The following is a 19,751-nucleotide window of genomic DNA, read 5'->3' on the forward strand; positions in this document are numbered from 1 at the left end:
TTTTATTTTTATTTTTCTCTTTTTACGGCTGGTGTTCTTTGACTATGCGCAGGTTGCAGGTAAGAGTGGTGCATGACTCGATCTTCTGGGGAGGAAGTGCTACTATAAAAACCAGAAATTGAAAAATAACTGTGACAGCTGAGGAAGGAAAGAAATCTCCCTGAGAATATAGAGAAGGTTAGGCAATCCTCAACCAAAGAAATTATGGCGGGAGATGATGATAATGTTGATTTGGCTGCAAGAGAGGTAGCCCAGCAAAGAGAAAAGGCTGCAAGGGATGCCGAGGAAATAACTCTTCGGAATGCACAACTTATCTACGAGGAGGAGAGGGCTCGGAGAATTATTTAGAATCAATCTTTGGGTGATGGGAGACCACTTGGAGATTATGCTAGACCAGTCTACAACTAAGTCTTATCAAGTGTTAGACCACCTCCAGTGGCTGCAAACAATTTTGAATTGAAGAAAGTGTTGCTCCAAATACTGCAAAATTGTTGTGTCTTAAGAGAGAAGATGAACGAAGATCCAAACACACATCTGATGGACTTTAAGGAGATTATGAACACCTTTTAATATAATGGTGTGTCACAAGATACAGTGTACTTAAGGGCATTCCCCTTCACTCTCAAAGACGAGGCAAAGCAGTGGCTTCAAAGCTTGCCCCATGGATCAATTAGAACATGGGAGGAGATGACCAAAATATTTCTTGATAAATATTTCTCCTCAGCTAAGATGAGCAAGTTTAGAAGAGAGATCCATAACTTCTGCTAGATAGATAATGAAACTATGTTTTAAGCGTGGGAGAGGTTTAAGGAATTAGTTCGAAAGTGTCAACATAGCGGAGTTGAACTCTGTATGCAACTCCAGGATTTTTGGGATAGTTTGACATCGGCCTCATGTAGAACATTGAGTAATACAGCTAGAGGACCTTTGATGAATAAGACACGAGAGGAGATAGTCATTATTCTCAATAAATTGTCTGAAGATGCAAATCAGTGGCCCTCTGAAAGTGCTGAAAGAAGAAGGGAGAATGGTGTTCACCAGGTTGAAGCTAACACATATATGCAGGTACAACTTGATGCCATGGCGAAAGAGATAAGGAAGATGACCTTAGCTTCAATACAAAGTGAGAATCATGCAACTTGTGATATATGTGAAAGATGACACCATACTCATGAGTGTCAAGCCTCAACCGAGGAAGTAAATATTGTGGGAAATTATAACTTCAATGCAATGGGTCAGAAGCACCCTGGTTTTTCATGGAGTTCACCTGGGAGTACTGCAAATACATGGCAACAAAACAACTCAAGATTCCAGGGACAAGGAGCTCTAGGCTTCTAAAATCAGCAAAGGCAGCAGTTTTAACCTCAACAGTCCTATTAGCCTGGGCTAGAAGATTTGATAAAGTCCTTTATTGTCAAGACAGATGAGAGGTTAGATGCTCATGGTGCAGCTATCAAAGAACTTGGCACAGGGTTGCAAAACTTGGAGAAGCAAGTGGGACAAATTACCACCATATTATATGAGATAATCCTAGGTACTCTGCGAGCTGATACTGATAGAACCCCCAAGGAGACGGTGAATGTTATAACTCTGAGAAGTGGGCAGTAGTGAAAGAGCCCACCCCTATCCAAAAAGAGGTGGTACCTGAAAAAAAAAAGTGGGGAGCAACTGGAAAATGAAGTTGATAAGAAGAAGAAAGGCAAGAAGGGAATTAAGAAAAAGAAGAAGGAAGAGAATTCAAGAAGGGATGAATCTGAAGAGAGCAAGCACACGCCTGCTTTACCTTTTCCCCAAAAGCATAGAGAGAAGCTGGACAAGCAATTTGAGAGATTTCCGGATATGCTGAAACAAGTTAATGTAAATTTGTCATTCACAGAGATGCTCTCCAAATGCCAGCTTATGTAAAATTCTTCAAGGAAATCCTGACAAAGAAGAGAAGGATAGAAGAGACATCAATGGTCAAGATCACGGATCATTGCAGTGCAATCTTACAAAACAAACTCCCGCAAAAATGTGGATATCCAGAGAGTTTTACTATACCTTGCTCTTTAGGCACTATTAAATTTGACAAGTCTTTATATGATTTTGGTGCCTTAATTAATTTAATGCCTTTGTATATTTATAGGAAGCTGGAGCATGAGATTGGAGAGATAAGGTCTGCACCAATATCTTAGTACCCGGCAGACCAAACAACTATCATACACAAGGGGATAGAGGAAGATGTCTTAGTTCGGGTAGATAAGTTTGTATTTCCTGTAGATTTCATAGTGGTGAAGATGGAAGAGAACAAAGAGGTCCCCCTTATCTTAGAAAGACCATTCTTAGCAACGGGTAGAGTAATATTGGATATATATGATAGAAAACTCATGCTTAGAGTGGGTGAGGAGACGTTGACTCGGGGGTGAGAAAGGAGAAGCCATTTGTAAGTGTTGAGTGGAAAGTGAAGAGTTCGAATGAGAAGGCTCCAATCATTGAAAAAGATAAGTGTGGGGTGTACCCTAAGAAGGCTGAGAAGAAGTTGTCTTCATAGATTTGCACATTGGTTCGGGCGCGTGGAATGGAGACCGACTTTGATTCAGACCCTGACTAGAGATTCATGGAATTTTTTTTACCTTATGCTTTTTAATTGTGTGTCATGGGGACATGCCACAACTTAAAGTGTGGGGTGGGGGATAGTTGTATGTTGTATATATATATATGTTAGTTTAGTTTTTGTGTAGTTTTTGTGATGAAGATCCCTTTCACTCCTTTTTCGATGGAGTGGATTTGTCCGCTATGTAAGACTTCTCCAGTCTGGGTGACCTGGAAGTTCCGAAGAAAGACACTTCCTCGAAAGCTGGCGGGACAAGCTCGAGCCCGAAATTAGTCAATCAGTTCCTCGCTCTGAGCGTGGACCCTGGCCGTAAGAGGTCGATTATACTGACCGTAGTATGCCCGGTGACCGAGGAGGACCAGGAAACAATGAATGTAGTGAACGTGCCATGCCTTTTCAATGAGGCGCAACAGGCGCTGAACCGGGTAAGGCATCATTTCTTCCATCTGTCTATAGTTATCTGTGCTTGATGTTTCTCATATTTGCTTTGTCTTTTTGCATGCCTCGGTACTTCACCTCGAGAGTTTCCTCCAATACCGGGTTGAAGTCAATCAACCCGAGCTTGAGATCAAGGAGATTGTCAAAAAAGGGACATGTACATGCTTATTAGTGAATAGCATGATGGAGTAGCCAAGAACCTCCAGGCCGAGCTGGATGCGGCTAAGAAAGAGGCATTGGCCTTAAGGCAGGAGCGTGCCTACTTGATGGAAAAGTTAAAGGTTTTCGAAGTTAGAAACGAAGGTTTGGTCGCGGAAGCTAACAACAATACTTCGCAGGTCCCGCAAAGATACGACGGGTGGAAAAACAAGATGGACTTGTTGGCCTCGGAGAAAGAGACTGCCCAGGCCAAGCTGTCTTCAGTGGAAGTTCTGTTTTAGGTGGTGAAGGAGAAGGCCGACACATGTGCTCGACAAAATGAGGACCTTCAAGCTCAACTTGGCTCAGCCATCGTTGAACGGGATGCCCATGGAAAGGAGCTCGAAATAATATGGTCCAAGTTGGAAGCAACCTCGGCTGATGTTGACGAGATGATGGCCCAATAAAAGGCTGATATTGAAGCAGTTGAGGCCCACCTAAAGACTACTTTTGAGTATGCGAGGCGGCTTTCCCGAAGGGAGACCCTAAAAGAAATACATGCCCGAGGCTTCGACCTATATGCCGAGATCAAAGAGGCAAAAAGAATCGAGGTCGAGGCTAAGAGGCTAGTTGAACCCCGAGGAGAAGAGAGCTTCGAGGGCTCTGAATAATCTGAAGGCCCTGACGGTTCTGGTGACGAGTCGGGCTCCGGTGAAGATCAGGCGAAGATGCCTTAGGATTTTCTTTTGTTTTTGTATCTTGTACATATACTTTGTTGAGGCCGTTTTTAATTGTCCTTTGTAAAGATATTCCGAAATATATAAAGTTTTCCCTTTTGGCAATTTTCAAGCCTATTATCTTCCGCATTTACAGAATCAAACGTAGTACTAAGTCATTTTTCGAAGGTCCGAACAAGACCTATCCTCGATGCAATTTTTGTTTGAACTTATGGAAGCTCGGAGTGACTGAAAATTTCCCCAAGATGCTTGTTTAAATGTTTTTAGATTATATCTTTACCGATGGTAACCTTTGAACAGGTTTAGAATGTTGTGGAAGGCCTTATGTTTTGATTACGGGATTTGAACGTCTCCGAACCATTTTTAGGGCGGCCGTAGCCTTTTAGGTTTGGGCACTGCCTAATAGGTTTTGTGCTTCGGGGTTTCGATAACCCGAGCCGCCCAAACTTGTCTTGGACAGAAATCCCCGAGTGGCGGTAGCACTTTGGACTCGGATAAGGGTGGCCCTTGGGCTCGATAGTTCCCGGGTAGGAATAGCCCTTAGGCTCGATACTTTTAAGAAGCAAAATATGTTTGTTAGCAAGGTAGACATTTTCTTTCATTTCTGAGTGTAACATACAATATTGTAAGCATTTAAAAGCTCGTATTATGGCTGAGGTGTCTTATGCGGACACGATTCATTTGACAGTTTGGCCCTTACAACAAATCCTATCCACCGAGCCTAGACTGTTCAAGCACAAAGTTTCCTTCCTTGCTAAAAATCTTGACCCGAGGGTGCTGGCCCCCAGTATTTGAGGTCGATCTTCGAGAGGGCTCGTATACTGTTCATGTGACCATTGACTCCGATTTAAAATTGTTCTTCGACTCTAAGTTAGCATGATTTATTGTTGCCTCGTTAAAAACCTTGCTGGAAAACCTATTTGGGACAAAACCGATTCAAGGAAAAAAGAGTGCAACGCGTGCTTTTAGACTTAATAGCTACATTCTATTTTGGTTGTTGCCTGCAAGTGTTAGCTCAATTAGTAATATAAAAAAAGAAAGTGAATGAGGTCGTACCTTAGCAGTAGTATCATTTTAAGTGGGTCACGTTCTAGTTGTTTAGTAGTTGTGCGCCATTTCCTTCTTCGAGTTTATACGAACCTTTACCAGTAATATTGATGACTCGATATGGTCTTTCCCAATTCAATCCCAGCTTCCCTTCGTTCGGGTTCTGGGTGTTCACTATTACTTTTCTTAACACCAAGTCCCCGATATTAAAGTGTCGGAGATTGGCTCTTCGGTTATAATATATTTCTATCTGCTGCTTCTGGGCGGCCATCAGGACAAGGGTGACCTCGCACCTCTTATCCAGTAGTTCCAAGATCGTGCTCATGGCCTCACCGTTTGATTCTTCGGTTGCATATCGCAACCCGAAGCTTGGTTTTCCCACCTCAATTGGTATTAGTCATTTGGCACCGTAGATCAACGAAAACGCAAAAATGGAGTGGCCCTGGTACTGGATTTTGCGGTCATGCAGCATGCCTACAAGACTTCGGGCAGAATCTCCTTCCATTTTCCTTTGGCATCGGTCAACCTTTTCTTAAGGTTTTGAAGGATGGTTTTGTTCGTCAACTTCGCCTGTCCATTCCTACTAGGATCATAGGGTGTTGATAGGATATTTTTAATCTTATGGTCCTCGAAACATTTTCTTACCTCGCTATCGATGAACTGCTTCCCATTATCACCTACTATCTCGGCCAGTATACAGAAATATTATGTGGTCCCAAACGAAGTCGATGACTTCTTTTTCCCGGACCTTCTCGAACGCTTTAGCTTTGACCCATTTAGAGAAATAGTCAGTCATAAATAATATATATTGAGCCTTACCGGGTGCCCATGGTAGGGGACCGACGATGTCCATTTTCCATTTAATGAATGGCCAGGGCGACATGATCGAATATAGTAACTCCCCGGATTGATGGATCATTGGTGTGTGCCTATGACAGTTGTCACATTTTCGCACAAAGTCCTTGGCATCGTTTTCCATGTGGATCCGGTAATAGACGACTCTGATTATCTTACGAAACCACGATTCTGCCCCCGAATGACTTTCGCAGGTGCCTTCGTGAACTTCCCTCAAATCATATTCGGTGTCTCCCGGCCCCAAGAATATGATGTGTGGGCCATCGAACATTCTTCTAAATAGAGTATCTTCAGACATGCTAAACTTGGCTGCCTTTATGGGCAGAGCTCTCGATTCTTTGGGATTCGAGGACAACTTCCTAGTCTTTAAATAGTCTATACACTTGTTTCTCCAGTCCCAAGTTAAACTCGTTGAGTTTATCTCGGCATGTCCTTCTTCCACTACTGATTTCATAATTTATACGGCCGTTCCCGAGCTGAATTCATCATCATCAACCGATGACCCCAAGTTAGCCAGAGCATCGGCTTTGCTATTTTGATCCTGGGGCCCGTGGTGTAGGTTCCATTCCTTGAATCGATGCAGCGTTACCTGTAGTTTATCCAAGTATTTTCGCATCCGTTCCTCTTTTACTTTGAATATCCCATTGACTTGATTTACCACAAGGAGGGAATTACATTTAGCTTCGATCACTTCGGCCCCCAAGCGTTTAGCCAATTCGAGACCTGCAATCATGGCCTCACACTCGGCCTCATTGTTAGTCAATTTCTCAATTCTAATAGATTGCCTAATAACATTACCCGTAGACGGCTTCAACACGATACCGAGTCCGGACCCCTTTGCATTTGAGGCATCGTCCGTAAAGATGGACTAGATTCCCGAGGTGGTCCTCGAGGTTAATAAAAATTCCTTTTTGACTTTGGGTATTAAGGTCGGCGTGAAGTCTGCCAAAATTTGAGATTTGATGGCGGTTCGAGGTCGATATTTGATATCTTACCCGCTAATTTCCACGGCCCATTTTGGCCAATCATCCTGAGAGCTTAAGTTTATGTATTATATTCCTCAATGGGTAAGTACTTACGACACATATGGCATGTCATTGAAAATATGGCTTTAACTTATGAACCGACCCAGGGCTCTTATGGCATTGAAAATATGGCTCTTCTTCAATAATGAGAAAATCTGATGGCTCTTATCAGAGGACCTTGATATGAACCGACCCAGGGCGGCTATGCGCCCGGTTAGCCTTTGAACGATCTTGACATTGTCCACTACGGTGATGTCTTCTATAGCTTTGATTTTGTTGGGATTAATCTCGATCCCCCGGTTGGACACCATGAATCCAAGGAACTTTCCGGACCCGACCCCGAATGCGCATTTCTCCAGGTTCAGCTTCATATTGTATTTTTTCAATATGTTGAAGGTTTCCTACAAATGTTTCAAATGGTTCTCTGCTCGCAGAGACTTAACTAACATGTCGTCAATGTAAACCTCCATTGATTTTCCTATTTGTTCTTCGAACATACGATTTACTAGGCATTGGTAAGTGACACCGATATTTTTTTAGTCCGAACGGCATTACGTTATAATAATAGGTGTCGAATGTAGTGATGAAGGAAGATTTTTCTTGTTCGCCCGGGTCCATCCGTATTTGGTTGTACTCGTGGTCGGCCATCACATCGATCATGAGATCAATGTTAGGCAAAGGAAAAGAGTCTTTAGGGCATGCCTTGTTCAAGTCATTATAATCTACACACATTCTTAATTTATTTTCCTTTTTAAGAATTACCACTACGTTAGCTAACCAATCAAATGCATGTTTAACTTGGGACTGAGGCCTCCTCTTCTGTTTAACCGGGCAGAACAACGAATCCAGGCTCAGCTTGTGGGTAGTTATTTCTAGCGGGATCCCGATCATATTAAGATGGGATGAAGCGAAACAATCTATGTTAGCTATAAGGAATTCAATGAGTTTTTCCTGAGCTCGGGACTCAATGTTAGTTTGCCTCTGAACACAATCAGGGGCGAAGCTATAGTATAGCAAGGGTGGTCAACTGACCACCCTTCGTCGAAAAATTAACACTATGTATATAGGTAAAATTTTGAATTTATATGCATGTAATACATATTGAACACTCTTACAACAATGAAGAATCATAGCTCAGTGGCAAAGGGTGGTCAAGAGGGCCTCAGGGTCGCGGGTTCGAGCTTCACTCTCCATAATTTTTATTTTTCTTGTTCAAGTTTGAACACCCTTGAAATATTTTCTAGTTTCGTCACTGAACACAATCATATAATAATTTAAATAAGTCGTTTCACTTTACAATTATGTATTCATTTTGCCATCATTTCTATTTTCTAGCTAGCTAGTTAATGTCGGTTGATAATCGGAACCGACAACGTAAGGGACTGTAATTTTCTTTCATTAAAAAAAGAAGAAGAAGATAGCTTGATAAATTTGTCTGTATCTAATTTTTGTTCGATTGGGAGAGAAGAACTAAAGACATTCTGCGCACGTGAGATTGTCTTATGAACAAACGACCAAAGGATTTTTAGTTTTTCAATCAAATGATTCTATTTGTTTATATTTAATTATTGCATGCATGAATCATGGGGTTGTTGCCTTTATCTAGGAAGCTTCCATGCATTAGAGTTTTCTTATAATTTATTGATTGAATTGATTTTACCATTCCCATGCACATTTGCTCCCTCTGCTGGTTGCCAATGGACATTCTTGGAATTTGAAATATCTTCATGCACATTTCTTATTCTTAGAAATTAATTCTCATTCTTACCTAGGGGTGTGTCGATCGGTTCGGTCAGTTATTATAAAAGTACGGTTTGATTTATCGATTTTCGGTTTTGTAATATTAATAATCAAATCAAACCAAAGTATTTACGGTTCGGTGCGGTTTTTTCAAGGTTCGGTTCGGTTATTTCCGGTTTAGTTTTTCGGTTATTAACGGTTCAAGATTTTTATATCCGATGTAGGCTACGGATCTTTAATTATAGTAATTTTTTTCACTGTTTCTAGTTAGCAGTCCGACACACTCGAGACACCAGTTATACCACTAGATTTTAAGCCTTCGCAATGCATGAAAAAGAACGAAAAAAAGATTGCAGAAAAGACTGCAAATCTCAAACAGTAGAGCATTCTGCAAATACAACTTCTCAACTCAAAGAACCAAAGACTAACACCTAATTTGGGCATTTGGGCTTAGTAAGACTAATAAGCTAATAGGCTAATAGGCTTAGGTACAGATGAGTTTGGGTAACTTGAGCTTCAGATGGGTATTGGTAGCGTAAGTCTGTAGGCCGAAAATTTTGGGTATGGGTAGCGTAAGTCTGTAGGCCGAAAATTTTGGGTATGAGTCCAAAATTTCGGTTTTTCGGTTTAACCAAAATACCAAAATCGTAAACTGCACCGAAAAACCGAAATTTAATAATTTAAAAACTGCACACCGACCGAATAACCGTTTAAACCAAAATCGAAAAACTAAAATTCACGGTTCGACCGGTATTATGCCTATCCCTATTCTTACCTATTTAAGTGAAATAAACCAACAATAATATATTTAGTGTATTCTCACAAATAGAGGTGTATACTGACGAAACCAAGCCCATGGGACACCTCGGTTTCCGATGAAGTAAACGAAGCGAAAGACGTGACGGTAAGGAACCGGAATAGAGGTAAGGAGCCCCTCGAGCCGGGGTCTAGACAAAATACTTGCCCTCGGGAGTATCGGGGCCATGACCCTCAAGTTCGATTCGAATCCCAAAGGCCTCAGAGAGCATTACCAGATAATCGAGCACAACCAACAAAAGGTCGTGATATCCGTGACCAGTCGGATGTCACGGCGTGAATTTCGGCACGTATTTCTATAACACACTCTCTTTTATGCTTGTTCTTTGATCTTTTAATTTCAGGTCAAATTAAAAAGGTCGAACTCCCAATCTGCCCATTTCAATGTGGATGCTGAGTCCGACCACCATGGCGAAAACAACAACGTGGTATCCAGCAACGAAGTGCCCCCTGCTGACGCCAACAGAGTCCCAGTCACTGATCCGATTAATGCTAACTCACACGTGGCTATTGAAGCAAACTTGCATACTGACACCGAAAATAGCATTCGCGGGGGAGCCCGGCCGATAACCCAGAGTACACACGACGGCGAAGGTGATAGGATCAACTTGCGTGTGATCTTTGAAATGTTATAGATTCAACATGCAGCGATAAACTAGTTGCAGAACCAAAGCCGAGCGCCCAGCAGAGTTGAGCCCGAATCATCCCGAAAAAATGCCCGTAGAAATGAACCGGTCACAGAAAGGTCGGGTGAAGCAGAACCTGGACCAACCCCGAGATAATAAAGATGCTTGAGGAACTGACAAAATAGGTGAAGTCGGGAGAAAAGAAAATCGAACCCAACGACAAAAAAATGGAGACCTATAATTCCAGGGTCGACCAAATCCCGGGAGCACCACCGATACTAAAGGGCCTGGATTCCAAAAAATTTGTCCAAAAGCCTTTCCCTCCGAGCGCAGTTCCGAAGCCGATCTCAAGAAAGTTTCGTATGCCCGAAATTTTGAAGTATAATGGGACAACCGATCCAAACGAACAAGTGACCTCTTATATGTGCGCCATCAAGGGAAATGACTTGGAAGATGATGAAATCGAATCCGTTCTACTGAAAAAGTTCGGAGAGACCTTGTCGAAAGGAGCTGTGATATGGTATCACAACTTGTCCCCTAATTCTATTGACTCATTTTCTATGCTTGCATATGCCTTTGTAAAAGCGCACATCGGGGCCATTAAGGTCGAGGCCAGTAAATCAGACCTTTTCAAGGTAAAGCAAAGAGACAACGAGATGCTCAAGGAATTCGTATCGAGGTTTCAAATGGATCGAATGGATCTTCCTCCGGTCGTAGATGATTGGGTCGTTTAGGCCTTCACCCAAGGACTCAATCCCCGAAGCTCATTGGCTTCACAGAAATTGAAGCAAAATTTGATAGAATACTCGGCGGTAACTTAGGCCGACGTCCATAACCGGTATCAATCCAAAATCAGGGTCAAAGACAATCAACTCGGGGCCCCTTCCGGGTCCGTTTATCCCGTCAGGAGTAGTGACAGATCCAAAAGGGCCATCGATCATGAACCGAGATCCAACATAGACCATTATCAACCATACAATGGAGATCGAAGGGGTAATGAGTCCGGACGCAACACTTGAGAAGTGAAAGGAGAAGCGACCAAGGTCATATTAACCGGTGACTCATGAGCAAAAACAATTTTGACATACCATTAGGTCTAAGGAAGCACCAAAGTTATCGGAGTACAACTTCAACGTCTATGTTGTCGGCATCATATCGTCCATCGGATGCATCAAAGATACTAAGTGGCCTCAACCGTTACAATCTGATCCTGCCCAAAGAGACCCCAACCTAATGTGTAAATATCATGGCACTCACGGCCACAGAACCGAAGATTGCCAACAGCTGAGAGAAGAAGTAGAACGGTTATTCAATAACGGACACCTCCGAGAATATTTGAGTGATCGAGCCAAATATCACTTCAGGAACAGAGGCTCGAACAAGCATATGGAGCAAGAGGAGCCTCAGCACGTCATCAACATGATCATTGGTGAGGTTGACGTCCCCAGGGGCCGATGTTAAAGCGCACTAAAGTGTCCATTACAAGAGAAAAATGGACTTGAGATTATGTACCGGAGGGTACCGTATCTTTCAACGATGAGGATGCTGAAGGCATCGTGCAACCACACAATGCCGCACTGGTAATATCTGTACTCATAAATAATTCTCAAGTTAAGCGTGTGCTAATTGATCGAGGTAGCTCGGCCAATATCATCAGATCGAGGGTCGTGGAACATCTGGGTTTACAAGACCAAATTGTGCATGCAGTTAGAGTTTTAAACGGGTTTAACATGGAATGTGAGACCACTCAAGGGGAGATAACCCTGCTAGTAAACACTACCAGAATCGTTCAGGAAACAAAGTTCTACGTGATCGAAGGAGATATGAGATACAATGCCCTGTTCGGGAGGCCTTGGATTCACAACATGAGAGCAATACCCTTGACACTACATCAGGCGTTGAAATTTCCCATAATGGGAGGGATCAAACTAGCTTACGGAGAGCAATCGGCTGCAAAAGAGATGTTCGTGGTCGATAAGGTAGTCCCGGTATCCGCACTCTCGACATCGAAGAACCTGAGTTCGGTCACCAAGAAAGAAAACAAATAGCAATCATCGACACCAGCCCCGAACGAACCAAAAAATCAGGGGACGGTCCAGAAGGACGATTACGGAGTCCCCGGGTCTTTTATAGCCCCTGACGATTCCGATGCCACCAAGTCGACGGTTGAGGAGCTGGAGCAAGTCATATTGATCGAGCACCTGCTCGATCGGAAGGTATACCTGGGCACAAGTTGAGCTTACGTTCAGGAAAAAACTTATTGAATTTCTTATAGCTAACATATATTGTTTCGCTTGGTTCTATCTTGACATGACAAGGATCCCGCCAGAAATAACTACTCACAAGTTGAGCTTAGATCTGATTTTACCCGGTTAAACAGAAGAGGAGGCCTCAGTCCAAAGTCAAGCATGCATTCATCAAAGACAAGATATCCAAACTCCTTAAGATAAGTTCCACTCGGGAAGTTAAATACCCGAACTGGTTAGCAAACGTAGTGGTAGTACCTAAAAAGAAAAATAAATTAAGAATGTGTGTAGACTACAAAGACTTGAACAAGGCATACCCTAAGGACTCTTTTCCTTTGCCTAACATCGATCGCTTGATCGATGCGACGGCCGACCACGAGATACTCAGCTTTCTCGATGCCTATTCCGGGTACAACCAAATCCGGATGGATCCGGGCGACCAGGAAAAGACTTCCTTCATCACCAAATACGGCACCTATTTGATAACGTAATCCCATTCGGACTAAAAAATACTGGTGCCACTTACCAACACCTAGTAAATCGGATATTCGAAGTGCAAATAGAAAAATCAATGGAGGTTTACACTGATGACATGTTAGCTAAGTCCCGGCGAGCAGAGGACCATCTGAAATATTTGCAGGAAACTTTCAACATACTGAGGGAATACAATATGAAGCTTAACCCGAAGAAATGCGCATTCAGGGTCGGGTCCAGGAAGTTCCTTGGATTCATGGTGCCCAACCGGGGGATCGAGATCAATCCCGACAAGATCAAGGCCATAAAAGACATCACCGTGGTGGACAATGTCAAGGCCATTCAAAGACTAATTGGGCGCATAGCCGCCTTGGGTCTATTCATTTCAAAGTCCTCCGATAAGAGCCATCGTTTCTTCTCATTATTGAAGAAGAAGAATAACTTCTTCTGGACCCCGGAGTGCCAGCAAGCTTTGGAAGAACTCAAACGGTACCTTTCGAGTCCGCTTTTACTTCATACTCCAAAGGCATACGAGCAGGTATACATGTACTTAGCGGTATCCGAGATAGCGGTAAGTGGAGTCTTAGTCCGGGAAGAAGAACATATGCAGTTCCCTATATATTATGTTAGCAGGACTCTAGGCAAGCCCGAAATGAGGTATCCTCACCAGGAAAAATTGGCGCTCACTTTGCTAAGCACCTCCAAGAAGTTAAGGCCATATGTTCAATGCCATCTCATATGTGTCATGACTACTTACCTATTGAGGAACATAATGCACAAACCCAAGCTCTCGGGATGATTGGCCAAATGGGCAGTGGAAATTAGTGGGTACGATATTGAATATCGACCCCGAACCACAATCAAGTTTCAAATTTTGGCAGCCTTCGTGGCCGATTTCACGCCGGCCTTGGTACCCGAGGTCGAAAAGAAATTGTTGTTAACCTCGAGGACCTCCTCGGGGATCTGGACCCTCTTTGCGGATGGAGCTTTGAATGCAAAGGGGTCCAGACTCGGCATCGTATTAAAGCCGCCCACGGGTAATGTAGTTAGGCAATCTATTAGAACTATGAAATTGACTAATAATGAGGCCGAGTATGAGGCTATGATTGCAGGTCTCGAACTGGCTAAATGCTTGGGGGATGAGGTGATCGAAGCTAAATGCGATTCCCTATTTATAGTGAATTAAGTCAATGGGACGTTCGAAGTGAAAGAGGAACAAATACGATTCCCTATTTGGGGTCGTCGGTTGATGGCGATAAGTTCAGCTCAGGAATGGTCGTACAACTAATGAAATCAGTAGTGGAAGAAGGCCACACTGAGATAAACTCGATAAGCTTAACCTGGGACTAGAGAAACACGTACATAGATTACCTGAAGATCGGGAAGCTACCCTCGGATCCTAAAGAATCGCGAGCTCTGCGCACGAACGCGGCGAGGTTCATCCTGTCTGAAGATAACACCCTATTCAGGAGAACGTACGATGGCCCACTCACCATATGTATAGGACCGGGAGACACCGAATATGTCTTGAGAGAAGTTCACGAAGGCACCTTCGGGACCCATTCGGGTGCCGTTGGTTCGTAAGATAATCAGAGCCTGCTACTACTAGATCGACATGGAGAAAGATGCGAAGGAGTTCGTACGAAAATGTGACGGATGTCAGAGGCACGCACCGACGATCCATCACCTTGGCCATTCATGAAATAGGGAATGGATATCGTCGGTCCCCTACCATGGGCACCCGATAAGGCTTACTTTATATTATTTATGACTGACTATTTTTCTAAATGGGTTGAAGCTCAAAAATTTGAGATAGTCAGAGAGAAAGAAGTTATTGATTTTATTTGCGACCACATAATATGTCGGTTCGGAATGCCGGCCAAGATTGTATGTGACAACGGGAGCAGTTTATCGGCAGTAAGGTAAGAAAAGTTTTCTAGGACCATAAGATCAAAAGGATCATGTCACTACCCTATTGCCCTAATAGGAACGGGCAGACGGAGTCTACAAACAAGACCATACTCCAAAACCTTAAGAAGAGATTGACCGACGCCAAAGGAAATTTTTCTCGAAGTCTTGTGGGCATACCGTACGACCTCAAAATATAGTACCGGGGCCACCCCGTTTTCGTTGATCAACGGTGCCAAAGCACTAATACAGGCCGAGGTAGGAGAGCCGAGTTTCAAGTTATGATATGTGACCGATGAGTCAAACGGTGAGGCCATGATCATGAGCCTAGAACTATTGGACGAAAGGCACGAGGCCGCCCTCGTCCGGTTGGGCGCCCAAAAACAAAGGATCGAAAGGTATACCAACCGGAGAGCCAACCTTCGACACTTCAATATCGGGAACTTGGTGTTAAGAAAGGTGACATTGAACATCCAGAACCCGAACGAAGGGAAGCTGGGACCGAATTGGAAAGGTCCATATCGAATTATTGAGATTACCGGTAAAGGTTTATACAAACTCGAAGCAGGGAATGGTGAGCAGGTACGGAACAACTGAAACATAACCCACCTAAAACAAGACTACTGCTAAGGTACGACCCCATTCATTTTTTTTATTATTACATATATTGCGAATGGGACTAACACTTCCAAGCAACAACCAAATGAAGATGTAGTTGTTAGGCCTGGAAGCACGCGTCACACTCTTTTTTCCTTGACACGATTTTGTGCCAAATGGGTTTTCTAGAAAGGTTTTTAATGAGGAAACAGTAGATTGTGATAACTTAGAATTAAAGGTCGGTTATGAACCGATGTCAATGGTCACATCAACAGTATCCTAGCCCTCTCGACAATCGACCTCAAAACTTTGTGCTTAAACAATCTGGGCTAAGTGGATAGGATTTATTGTAAGGGCCAAACGATCGAATGAACCGTGCCCACGTAGATTACCTAAGCCATAACAAGATGCTTGTATACACTTACAATCTTGTATATTACGCATAGAAATAAAATAAAGTTTATACCTTGCATATATATATATATACAAAAGCCTAGTAGACAGTGCCTAAACACAAAAGGCTACGACCACCCCCACTCGGGGACTATCGTCCAAGGCACGCTCGGACGGCTCGGGTTATCGAAGCCCGGAGGTACAAAGCCTATTAGGTAGTACCTAAACTTAAAAGGCTACGGCCACTCTAGAAATGACTCGAAGACGTCCGAAGCCCGTAATCAAAACGTAAGGCCTTCAAAAATCCAAACCGGTTCAGAGGTTACCCTCGACAAAATTATAGTCTAAGAATATCTAAACAAGTACTTTAGGGAAAGAATCCAATTATACCGAGCCCCCACAAGTTTCAAACAAAATTCACATCGAGAACAAGTCTTGTCCGAACCTCCGAACAAAAACTTATTATTACGTTTTATTCCATGCTAAGGCATTTAAAATCTTTGCAATTGTAAAGAGGATGCCAAAAGTAATAGTCTTGAAAATTGCCAAAAGAGAAAAAAGCCTTATATACATTCCAAAATAAATGAACAAAGTACAAAAACAAAGAAACCTTCCTAAGGAACCTATGCCTGATCTTCACCAGAACCCGCCTCGTCACCAGAGCCGTCGAGGTCTTCTCTATCCTCAGGTTCGTCGGAGCCCTCAGAGCCTTCCTCACCCTCGAGTTCAACCAGCTTCTTGGCCTCGGCCTCGAGCCTTTTCGCATCTTTGATCTCGGTCGACAGGTTGAAACCTCGGGCATGGACCTCCTCGAGGGTCTCCCTTCGAGACAACTACTTCACACACTCAACAGTAACTTTCAGGCAAGCCTCGGCTGCCTCAACATCAGCTCTATACTAGGCCACCATCTCTTCAGCATCAGCCTTGGTTATTTCTGACACGGACTTTGCTCTTTCGAGCTCCTTGCTAAGGGCATCCCATTCAGCAATGACCGAGCCCAGTTGATACTGGAGGTCTTCGATTTGTTAAGCCCATGCTTTGACTTTCTCTTTCGCCACTCGGAGTTGGATTTCTACCGTTGCCAGCTGTTCCCGGAAGGTCTCCTTCTCTGAAGCCAGCCGATCTATTTTTTTCTTCCAGATATCGGCCATGGCCTTGACCTCGTTCATTTCACCCCGGAGTTGGTCGAGTCAGTTGATCTTCTGCTGGACCTACGAGGTTTGGTCGTTAGTTGCCATGGCTAATGCATCATCACTAGCTTCAAAAATCTTTACATGTTCCACCAGGTAGGCATGCTCCTTCTGAGCCGCATCCAACTCGTCCCAGAGACTCTTTATTGCTTCTTCGTGTTGCTCGCTGAGAAGCTTATATGTATCCCTCTTCTCGACGAGCTCCCTGACCTCAGCCTCGAGCTGGTTAGCCTTAGCTCGGTACCGGATAAAACTTTCATGATGAAGTATTGAGGCCCGCAAAAAGATAAAAGAAAGAAAACATGAGAGATATTAAAAACTAAGTCAGAAGACGAAAGAGCGTAATGATATCTTACTCGGTTCAGCGCTTGTTGTGCTTCATTAAACAAACACGGCACATCCACCTTGTTCATTTTTGCCCGGTCTTCTTCGGTTATCAGGTACCGGAGATAGCTCGCTACTCCAACGGGGGCGAAAAGAACCCGGGCATCCTCCGGGACGGTGATGATTATTGACCGCTTATGGCCGGGATCCATGCTCAGGGCGGGGAACTGGTTGATTAATTTTGGGTTGTAGTTTAGCCTACCGACCTCTGAATATGGGTCTTTCCTCAGCACCTCCAAGTCGCCCAACCCGGAGAAGTCTTCCAGAGCGGTTGAGTCCACACATTCAAAAAAAGAATGAATGGGATCGTTCGCTCCATGGGCCCCTTCGTTGGATCGCTCCTTCACCGCTCGGGCTTCGTCAAACATGGAATCGATCAATAAAGACGACCCCGGAATATCTATGACACCGGGCAGACCAGAGCCAGTGTCTCGAGAGATCTCAACCCTCATCTCTACATCGGCTTCCCGAACCTAAGGGGGATCAGCTTCCGTTATTTCCCCCTCGACTGTCGCTCGCTCTACGGGGGAGGTCGGCCCACAGGACACAAAAATATCACCTTTCTCGAGCTCATCTCTGAGCCAGAAAAGCAAGTCCGAGTCGGGTGCTCGGGAGCTATAACTCTCCTTTGGCTTACGGTCCAACCTTCTCCTTAGCTTCTTCTTTCAAGCTCGGGGAACTCGGAGCCTTTCTTTTCTTCTTCTCTCCTGCAGCAGCCCCGAGCTATCCCGTGACGGAGGGATCAACCGACAAGTCCTCATCCCCTACTGGAGGCCTTAGCTCAATGGTCTTAGGCAAGCCTGCGAAATGAACAGAAAGGAAATGAGAATATGATGCTAAAAGTGAAGGCTAATGTTACTTATTCGGGAAAAAGATCTTACCATGAGAATGGGCCTCTCAATGACCCTTCGAGAGCTCATGCCACGAGCGCTTAGAATAAGGCATCTACGAACAAATGCCCTCGATCCACTCCTTGAGCCGAGGAATGGCGTTTGGGACTCGAGCAACAGCTTCACCTCCAGAAATATTGGTGAGGAAAAAGGAGATGAACGTAAAATCGACATTTAAAGGAAATTTATGCTTACATGATACAATCCACTTCTCGGGGAATGGCCTAAACTCGGCAGGGATCAAGTCTGCAGTCCTCACCCAAACGAAGCGTCCTTGCCTGCACTCATCCCGATCCTCATCGATACTTGAGAATAGGGCTTTGCTAGCTCGACGTACAAGTTTTATCAGTCCTCTTCGAAATATTCGGGGACTGTACAGGCAAAGTAGATGATTGATGGTGAACTGACAGAAATCGATTTGTTCACGAAGTATCGAAGGAGGATTATGATCCTCCACAGTGACAAGTGGATATAACCGAGGGATACTTCATACCTCTTACAAAAGTCCAGAATGACCGGATTCACCGAGCCCATTGTGAAGGGATAAGTATAAATACTCATATACCCCTCCACATGGGCAGTAATGGCTTCCTCGGGCCCAAGGATTACTATATCCTTATCCGCGCAGCCGCAATCCTTTCGAACCGCAGGAAGGACTTCTTCGGTGATGGAGCAAATATACATAGATACTGCCTCACATCGGCCTTGCACCGACGAGGGCTTTTCGACCTTAAAGTCATCTGCAACCGAACATTCCCCGGGGACGAACATTTTCAAGGGAGGCTCAGCAGCCGGTTCATCGGTAGCCGCGCCCAGAGCAGATCTCTCAAGGATGACCAGATCGGGAGTGGTCTCCTCGACTTCGGTGGTTGGCTGTGAAGAAGAAGAAGCAACCTTTTAGGGAACAATTTTGGAAGTTTTTGCCATTGTTATCTAGAAAAAGTCTAAAAAATATGAAGAAAGGTTGGGAGATGAAAGGTAAAAGCTTTGATGAGAAAATCAAGTGCGCTGGTTTGGGTAGAAAATATGTAAAAGCTTGCAAGTTACTGAGAAATCTTGAAGAACGGAGGTAAAAACGTTTGAGTATAAATAAGGGCAATGATATCCTGAAGATTCGAAGGTAGTAGCTTGGTCAAAAGTTAAAAAATGAATGAAGTAGAGGAGTATTTATAGAGGCTTTGCATCGTTTCACGTGCAGGAATGGCATGCCGATGGCTGACACACGTTTGAAGTCATTATGACGCGACTGACGGGACGTTGCGGATTCTTTGTCGTTTCTGTCACGGTGTTGAAGAAGGGATTGAAGTGCACATGTTGTTACTCGTAGTTTTCGTAAACTTACTCTCCGAGAAACGAGGGAACTATCTGTATACGGACGAAACCTATCCCATGGGATGCCTTGGTTTTCGATGAAGTAAATGGAGCGAGAGACGTGACCGTAAGGAACCGGAATTGAGGCAAGGAGCCCCTCGAGCGAGGGTCTGGGCAAAACGCTTGCCCTCGGGAGTATCTAGGTCATGATCCCCAGGTTCGATTCGAATCCCAAAGGCCTCAGAGAGCATTACCAGATAATTGAGCACGACCAACAAAAGGCCTTGATATCCGTGACCAGCCAGATGTCACGGTGTGAATCTCGACACGTATCGATAGAGAA

The sequence above is a fragment of the Nicotiana tomentosiformis genome, chromosome 5 (assembly GCF_000390325.3).
Source record: "Nicotiana tomentosiformis chromosome 5, ASM39032v3, whole genome shotgun sequence".
Lineage (NCBI taxonomy): Eukaryota > Viridiplantae > Streptophyta > Magnoliopsida > Solanales > Solanaceae > Nicotiana > Nicotiana tomentosiformis.